Source organism: Epinephelus moara, chromosome 6 (genome assembly GCF_006386435.1).
Source record: "Epinephelus moara isolate mb chromosome 6, YSFRI_EMoa_1.0, whole genome shotgun sequence".
Classification (NCBI taxonomy): Eukaryota; Metazoa; Chordata; class Actinopteri; order Perciformes; family Serranidae; genus Epinephelus; species Epinephelus moara.
Genome location: NC_065511.1, coordinates 42307190 through 42314059, shown reverse-complemented (window position 1 = coordinate 42314059; position 6870 = coordinate 42307190).

Sequence of the window (6870 nt, the reverse complement as noted above, 5' to 3'; positions counted from 1 at the left end):
GAATTACCAAAGTGAATCAAAATTATATTTAACCTGAAAAAACGTTTCATACACTTATTTTTATTTTGAATACATTGTTGTATTTTTCAAAATTCAAGATCAACACATGAATTTTCAGTTTCAAATTTTATTTTTTCAAGTACAAAACTTTTGACCCTAATGTAGCTCCACAGACCTGACCAAGACAGGCAGCAGCATAAAATAAACACAGTTACAGACATAACATAAAAAGGACAACATCATGAGAGTACTCACAGTAAAAAGAGTAAAAAAAAAAAAACCTAAAAACTAGTTCACTTCACTTTCACTAGTGGGTATCCATAGAACCAAATTTCATTTGGGTTCTAACGAGGCCTTAGAGAGTGAGAGGATGCCTGAGGGATGGAGGAGAAGTGTGCTGGTGCCGATTTTTAAGAACAAGGGAGACGTGCAGAGTTGTGGCAACTACAGAGGGATAAAGTTGATGAGCCATACAATGAAGCTATGGGAAAAAGTAGTGGAAGCTAGACTAAGAACAGAAGTGAGCATCTGTGAGCAGCAGTATGGTTTCATGCCAAGAAAAAGTACTACAGACGCAGTATTTGCTTTGAGGATGCTGAAGGAGAAGTACAGAGAAGATCAGAGGGAACTGCATATGACAGGGTGCCGAGAGAGGAGCTGTGGTGTTGTATGAGGACGTCTGGAGTGGCAGAGAAGTATGTTAGAGTGGTGCAGGACATGTATAAGAGTTGTAGGACAGTGGTGAGGTGTGCTGTAGGTGTGTGCATCAAGGATCAGCTCTGAGCCCCCTCTTGTTTGCTATGGTGATGGACAGGTTCCCAGATGAGGTCAGACAGGAATCTCCATGGACTATGATGTTTGCAGATGACATTGTGACCTGTAGTGAGAGCAGGGAGCAGGTGGAGGAAAATCCAGAGAGGTGGAGGTATGCCCTGGAAAGGAGAGGAATGAAGGTCGTAGCAAGACAGAACACATGTGAGGGAATGAGAGGGACCGAAGTGGAACGGTGAGGTTACAGGGAGTAGAACAAAAGAAGGTGGAGGATTTTAAGTACTTAGGGTCAACAGTCCAGAGCAACAGAGAGTGAAGAGATGAGGTGAAGACACGTGTGCAAGCAGGTTTGAATGGGTGGAGAAAAGTGTCAGGTGTGACGTGTGATGGAAGAGTACCAGCAAGATTAAAAGGAAAGGTGTACAAGACGCTGGTGAGAGCAGCGATGTTATTTGGTTTAGAGACACTGAGGAAAAGACAGGAGGCAGAGCTGGAGGTAGCAGAGATGAAGATGTTGAGGTTCTACAGGTTAAGGTTATATAAAACTCAGAGTATAACTATTTTGACTTGAAAGCAGTGATTAAAGTCTTAATATTAACCTTTGAATTTCCCCCTGTGGATGTTTACTTTTCAACAGCATGGAAATCACAGATGCCTCCTGCCAAGTGACAAACACTGATGTTTACTGGAAATGATAACCGTGTCCAAACAGGGAGGAGAGTCAGGACTCTATAAAATCAGACCTGAATGTCTCACTTAACTACGGCGGAGGACAAAGACCAGATCATAATCCAACATGTTTTTCTTCAGGATGCTCCTCTGTGCTCTGACTCTCACTCTGCTGGCTCTTCCTGCAGAGTCCTGGTGGTTTAGCAGCAGCAGCAGCAGCAGCAGCAGCAGTAGTGAGTACTTTGGGTTATTTCGGGGATTCTGCAGTAAAATGTGGTTCCAAACTGTGACGGGCTGCAGCTCTAAAACCTCTCTGTGACATTAGATAACACATGTCTGACCTTCCTCTCCAACAGGCAGCCCCAAGAGCTTCGACTACCCCGACAACCTGTCAGGTCGTGACCTGTCAGATCTCTTAAACTCTCCAGTTCGTACAGCTGAGAAGGTGGAACGACCACTGAACCTCCCCTTTCCATTTTCAATGATTCCAGCAAGGGAACCGGTCAGCCACACTGGAGTCAGGTCAGTCAGTTAAGTTAATTTAAGTTAAGTTTAGACAGTAAAAGTTACAGAGGGCAGGTTTCGGAAAAGAAACATGGTGAGGACATACCTTAAAATCACTCAGAGCTTCCTTCGTTACTCTGTCAGCTCATGGGTCGCCTGACCGCAGCCTTCCAAAATACCAGGGTTATGCACGAATTACTGACTCATTATTACGTGGAATATGTACGAATTTGGGTGTATTACATTTCAAAGGACGCACAGAACGAAAAGTTTAGAAGAACAGCCTGTTTGTAGTGAGGCTACCACAGAGGCGGTTTCGAGTAAGTCCCCATGTTATATGTCTGTCTGTGATAACATCCCAACATGCAAGGTAGAGTCACAAAACGTTACAGGTGTTTAGTTGAGATGAAAATGAAGATCAACTGAGACGATGTGTGTGGTCAAAGCAAGGGGGCCAGAAGTAGGTCAGGTGAATTTTTCAAGAATAAAAATTTGATCAGGTTTTGGACCTTGTTCACTTTTGTGTCGGGATCAGCTGCAGACTGACTTGGCAGAGATGGCCACCATCTTGTTTTCACAGGAATTAGTGTATTGTGCTCTTACTTCCACTAGATGAGACAAAAAGTGTCCACAAACAAAGACAACAGGTCTAAGCTGAGCAGAATGAAGTATAAGGTGCAGCAAATCAAAATGTGATATGAGGAAACAAGGTCTCAGGAGGATATGAATATTATGAGTAAGCCACGAGTACTTTAGCTGGTCTTTGTAACCACATGTAGTTGCCTCTGTTTTATGTTTTTAAGGTTCACTTATAGCATATATTAACCTACTTTTTTGCTTTTCTTTGTAGTAATCCTATTAGGTGTTTTATATTGCTTGTTTTAGAGCTGTATATTTTTATTTTGAATTTTGTTCTATGTTGTCTGTAACTTTATGTTGCTGCCTGTCTCGGCCAGGACACTCTTGACAAATAGATTTTTAATCTCAGGAGGACATTTCTGGTTAAATAAACAAAATAATATGAAAAATTAAGATAAAACATTTTAAGCATCTTTAAACTGCTGTTTGGTTTTTAGAGTGACACTAGAGGACGATTCTCAGTGGCTCATCCACAAAGGACCAGACTACGGCAAGTCCTCTCAGACGGTGGTGACCAGCGCTGACAACATGAGCAAAAGATGGAGGGTAAGCAAGAAATCACAGGTTTAGGTTTTTTTACAGGTCTGTGCTAACATTTCAAACTTTTTCAAACTATATCAAATTTTCCATATAGTAAACGTATCGCAACACACATGCAAAAACCAACCTCATCATGGTGTTGAAATTCTCTCTGAAACTCATCACCCAACAGTACCTTCAAAATGTAAAATAATAAACCACAGGACATACAACATAAATGGAAAGAAACTACTCATACACATCAAAAGTAATTCACAGACTCATTCACAGGACCTTAAATAACTGAATTATTTTGTTACCTTGTTGGACAGAGCCAGGCTAGCTGTTTCCCCCTGTTTCCAGTCATTATGCTAAGCTAAGCTAACCAGCTGCTGGCTGTAGCCTTATACCTCTCAGCTCATTTCCTGCCATCTCTCCTCACTAATACTGACATATAATGCCTCACATACCCTTCTGAAGTTTGACTGTACCCCCAAAAAACATGTCTTGTTCAACAAAACAAACTGTTCTATGTACCTATAAACAACATGAGACAGACGCTGTGGTTTTCATCCTTCTTTGTTTGTTTTCTCTCAGGAAACGGGAGAATCAAGAGACTTTAACGGGGGAAGGCGCGTGACTGACTTTGTGGCAGCTGGAGGAGAAACCTATGACCTCTGCACGGCCAACTGTCACCATGCAACACATGACATGATGAATCAGGAAAAATGATCTCTTCATTTTTAAGACAGGTTCACATTTAAAGTCGCGTCCTCTCAGATAATAAAGGTGAAACCTCTCACAGGGTGTCATGTGGTTTTCATTCCACCAGAGGGCTCCAATGTAAGGTCATGTTTATTTACTTTCAAATCAAATTTCAATATGGGCAGCGGCTCTGGAGACAGACCCCCAGTCGGCGACCGCAGAAACCTGAATCCAGCCAGAGCAAACCACAGCTCGGGGGGACCAGACAGCCCCAGCTGCTCACTGAATCAGGAAACTTTAGGCTGCTGCCGTTACGCAGGTTAGACCCTGCGCTGCTGCTGGCCACCAGCCTGCTGTGACACCTGGCGCTGGGGGAGTTTGTACTGGCTGAATTCAAGCCACTACAACTGCTGACCAAAGGTCTGTCTCTGGAGCAGTTGCCAGCTCTCCTCAATATCATCCCCCTGCAGAGCCAGACAACCACCATATTTGATGTATGCATGCGCAAGCTCAAGAGGGCAGGGTAGCTGTCTTTTTTTTATTTATTTATTTTTTTATGTGGCTATACAGAGGCTCACAATCCTCCGTCAGTCAAAACGTATTAAATTCAGTCAGTCACTTCACAGTAGTGGTAGAAGTCAACATTTCAACTAGCTAGCTATGCTAGTGCTAGCTAGTGTCTGCATATCAATTCCCCAATCGTAATGGAATATAGCAACATCAACCACCGCTAATTTTAGAAGAACCAGCACAAGAAGGCTTGGTCTTTGTTTAAATCATCAGACAATTAATTAAACATTTTTTCAATATTTTTGATCATCACACAAAACAAAAGCTAATTGTTTCAACAGAGAATTCACCAAACAGAGCTCAGAACACGAATATAACAATTGATTACATTTGAATAGATTCTGAAATATTTAATCTTAAGATTTATAGCACATTTACAACAGAGAACAATTTAAAAAGCTTAGAATTAGCTGTTCTAAGACAAATAAAAGAGCCAAGAACAAAGCCAATGCTAACAACAAAAAACTATGACATAATTCTAATTGTTTATTTACTAATTACATAAATAGCTTGCTTGGCTATTGAAGCTTCACAGTCATCACAAGTGACCTCTGTTCTCACACACATTCCCAAATATCGTTCGGTACCATTGTTGGTTCTCTGAGTGAGGAAATTATCTCCCCACCCAGTCGTTATATCATAACTATGGGAATTATCCCCATCTGGGTTAATGGACGTGGAAACTGATAATCTTTTAGACACATTACTTTAAGTGGCCCACGTGTGCCAGGCTATAAAAGCCCCACCTTACACCAACTGATTGACATTGATTGGAATGGGTACCGAGCGGCCTTGAGCCTGGGCAGATAATCTTCTCACTCAGAGAACCAAGGATACAATGCAACCGAACGTTCTCTATCATACTGAGATTATCTTCTCACCCAGTAGTTAAATCATAACTATATGGGAAACCTTTAAGACACACCACGAGGGGCCCCAGGAGACATAGCAGATGCAGGTACACAGGCCCTCCCCCTGGTATTTGAATGAGCAGCCCCGCCACCAGGTGCATTGACAGCAGAAAATACACAATAAGTGTGTATATATGAAAAAACACCAATGAACTATATACAGATGTACACCATCATGCACGTACAACAGTCAATGACACCGCTGGACGCTGTGTTCCACTGTACCGATGTCCAGGTGCCAGACTGCATTGGCATGACCAACCCCGCCAGACGCAGGGGTTGGGTGCAGGAGACTGCTCAGTTGGCCAGCCTGCTGCCAGGCCCCTGACAATAATATCAATAATATACATCACCCTGGCTGGGTAAGATGCCCCCTAGCTCAGGGGCATGGAATTGCATGACCTACTGTGTGGTGGCACCCAGCACATGCTCTCCAAAGGAGCTGGCAGCAGCCGCATTCAGGCAGTAAAATCTAGCAGATGTGGATGGACTTGACCATGTAGCAGCTGCACAGACTTCCGAGAGGGTGGCACCCCACCACAAGGCCCGTGAGGTAGCTACGCCTTGTGTTGAATCTGTAAGCTTGCTGAATTGTCGTCCTGACCCAATGAGACAGCCTAGCCTTTGACACCGGCTGGCCCTGGCACTGGGCCTTAAAGCAGACAAAGAGTTGGTCTGTCTTTCTGAACACTGCAGTGCGCCAGACATAGACCTTCAGGGCTCTAACAGGACAGAGATTTGAGTCTTCTTGACCCTCACCAGTGGGGGTGGAGTGGGGGTTGTAGGGTCAAAACTTCACCAACTGATTCCAATGAAAGTCTGTGATTACTTTTGGCAGGGTTTGGACCTAACATGACACCAGCATTATACGGCTGGAAACCACAACAACTCTTATCCACTGACAGAGCGTGCAGTTCCCCCACTCTTTTGGCTGATGTCACTGCCAAGAGAAAAGCCACTTTAAGAGACAGCTACTTAATGCTGACTGACTCCAAAGGCTCAAAAGGCTCCCTCAGCAGGGCAGCCACCACCTGACCCAGGTCCTGCGGTGGAATGGCCAGCCTCCTGGTAGGCAGTGCAAGCCTCTGTGCACTCTTCAGGAACTGAGAGATGAAGCTGCAGTCACCATCTGCAAACCTATTATCCCCTGTACGAGCAGCCTTGATAGCTGCCACCATGCCTCTAAGGGCTGAAGGTGAACTGAGGTTGCCATAAGACCCAAAAGGTGGAGACACAGTCACCACATGACCCTGGCACCCAGCCGAAAATGAGAGAGGCACGGCCCATATTGAACCGTGCCTCTCCTGCATAGCTGTCAAGTCTCCCGTTTTGGCCGGGAAACTACCGTATTTTACCCCTCTTTCCCGCCGTCCTCCCGTATTAGTATTTTCCCGTAAATCTCCCGTATTATAATAGCCTATAATAATAATAAAAAAAAAAAACATTCCTCTGCCTCTCCAAACTGAACTCTGTCACTAGCCTCGCGAGGAGTACAGGAATACGGCGGAGAATCACACAGACGCGCACACTCTCTCTCTCACACACACCCACACACACACACACACACACACACACACACACA